Genomic DNA, 3,008 nt, shown 5'->3' with positions numbered 1-3,008 from the left:
GAGGGAAAGTATTTCACCCAAGTCAACACAGTGAATTTGTGGCACAACACAGGTCTCCCAGGTCTGCTCTTTCCACTACAGAACTGCCTCCCTGATTGACTGACAGTCCAAGGAAAAAGGCAACACAAACTTTGTGAAAATGCCTGAAAAGTAACAAGGCAGTGGAAGCCCAGTGAAAAATCAGATCTTACTCCCGCTGCCCAAATATACAACATTCTCTGCAATTCTGTCTTGTTGGATTTGCATGGAAATTGAAGGAGAGAAACATCAGTATTCAGGGGGTCTACAAAGTACATGACCAATCCCCATCCAGTATACCTCTCTTTAAAATGCTGGCCAGCTCCTGCCGCTATCAGCTGGGGTGCGCTCAAGGAAAGCAAACTCACTTTTAGCTTTCAGGCAAATGGGAAAGAGGTGGGAAGGTAAACCTGGCTCTGCAAAAATGAAAAATTATTATAGGAGGTACCATAATACTAGAGCAGTGATTTGGGGCTTGTCAAGGAGATGCTAGAGGGGTGGTCCTCCCCTTCTGCTATCTGGGTAGATGAGGCTATCTTCAGTATAGCAAGTGAAAGTGCTCAGTCCCACTGCAGCAGCCTGGTCCATCACCAAGGAGGTGGAGATCCCAGTGCGGCTGCCCCCCAGGTGGATGGTCTGGGCTAGACCAGGGGTCACCTCCTCAAAGCCAGGGCTTTGAGCTGACCCCTCTCTCCATGGGTCTCAGACCGAGTTCCAGAGAGGCGGTGTGATACAGTAGGAAGATGGAATCACAAGACCTGAGACTGAATCTCAACTCTACCTGTGCGATCTTAGGCAAGTCATTCTCTGAGCCTCAGTTCCTTATGGTAAAAAGAGGGGGGCTGAACTAAAGAGGGGAGCTAAACTCTGAGATTCAGCTCTAAATCTATGATCCCACAATTCAAAAATGGAGACATTCCAAAGGTGGATGCTCCTACTCTCTTCCATATTTCATCCTGGGGTACTCCCTGGCTGGGTATGGAGGGGGAAGAAGGCATATGTTAAACCACACCACCCCGATTTTCCGCAGGACCTTGAGGTTGGAATTTGTAACCACTCACATATATGTATAGTGCTTTGTACTTTCCAAAATGCTCTCATGTCTGAGCCTCCCAACACTTTGGGGCCTGTTTCCTCCTCTATCAAATGGAGGGATTGGACCAGATGATCTTTAAAGGGCCTCCCAGCTGGAATATACCAACGAGATGCCTATGTCCAATTCTACAAACTCTGGAGTAGCAAATGTATGCAACTCAAGGCCGCCACTTGGTGGTTGTGTTCGGTAATCAACCTCCACAGACCTGAGAAAAGAGACCTGAGAGGGAGGGATGTCCCACCAGTCAATCCTATAGTTTCAGCACTTGAAACAAAGTGAGTCAAACTGAAAAGTTAGGATTTCTGTGAGCTCACCCAAACATACCCCTCCAGCATCATCATTAGCAACTCCCCAGTTCAGCCACCCTGATTCCCTCACTGTTTCCTGAACATCATAACATAAATAGCACCTAATACTTCTGTGACCTTGGGCAAGCAACAATCTCACTGAGCCTGTTTCTTCATCCATAAAATTAGGGCACTGGTCCCTTCCAGCTCTAAATCTACGATTCCTTCCAGGACCCTGTCTTTAATCACACTGCCTAGTGCAGCACCACCAACTCTAAATACCATCCAATATACAAGGTCAGCCAATGATGAAATCTACTTTGGCCATCCCAGCCCAGCAATGTCTCATCTCTCTCCTCTGAATTCTCGTAGAAAATGAGTCCACATTACTCATTTGGCACTCCCTATAAACAATCTAGTATGATGAGTGCTCTTTTCATGCTCTTCTGTCTTACCTTCCTAACTAGAATGGAAGCTCCAGAGGGCAGGCCCCACATCCATGTCATTCATTGATGTATCTTTCACAGATGCCTGCACACTACGCATCAGTAAATACTTGTTTAGAGATAAGTCAATATTATAATCCCTGAAATTATTCCCCGTATACATCATGCCACAAGATCCAAAACTTCCTTCAGTTCTAGAGAGGGCCTAGTTTGGTACTGATCTAGATGGAAGGAATCCATCCAAATCTCTGAGTCAATGAACTGTACCAATTTAGGTACTTAAACCTTCAAAATTTATTACATTATGGTATCAATTCATATCCAGTCTCATCCGAGTCACCTAAAGGAAAACCTCGCAACAGTATAACAAGGCGACAATCGAAAAAGGTGGTGAGGGGGAGAGGAAGCGGGGAGGAATGTTTGTATTGCTTTGTTTTGTTTTGAGGAACGGTCTTAAGCAAGAACACCGAATTTTCCAAGGGCCGTAATGTAGATGGGTGATTCTAACAAGCAATTATAATATAATCACATTATTTTTGATGGTGAAAATATGGCTATTTTGTATACAAACAAATCTTGGAAAGGGCACTAGACTAAAAGACCAGAGAACTGGGTTCTACTTTGAACAAACTTTCTGTCTCTAAGCCTGTGTCCTCCTCTGTAAAAAGAGAGGTTTGGTCTAAATGACCTAAGCTACTTTCCAGTTCTGACATTATATATTCTAAAAAGGTTCTCTAGTTCTATCAGTCTATTAGGAGTAATAGTAGCTGACATTCATTTAAGGTTTACAAACTACATTAGAATCAGAAAACCTGGGATTCAAATCTTAGCCCTGGCACTAAATATGACCTCAGAAAGTCATTCAACTACTCTTAGCATGTTCCCTCATTTATAATGGTTACATTTGTCAAAATGTTGAAAATTTAGCTGTTTTGTATTAAGAAATAATTGCGTTGTGGAAAGGTCACTGAACTGGGAGACCAGAGGCCTGGGTCCTATTCCTGATTCTACTATTTAACAGTATGTCTTTAGATAAATCACTTTCTCTCTCTGGGCCTGTTTCCTCCTGTGTAAAATTTTTTCACTTTGGGCCTGTCTCTGCCCTCTGCCTCTGAAGAAAGAAAGAAAGAAAGAAAGAAAGAAAGAAAGAAAGAAAGAAAG

Source organism: Vombatus ursinus, unplaced genomic scaffold (assembly GCF_900497805.2).
Source record: "Vombatus ursinus unplaced genomic scaffold, bare-nosed wombat genome assembly UNPS02009173.1, whole genome shotgun sequence".
Taxonomy (NCBI): Eukaryota; Metazoa; Chordata; class Mammalia; order Diprotodontia; family Vombatidae; genus Vombatus; species Vombatus ursinus.
Note: the sequence above shows the minus strand (reverse complement) of the source record.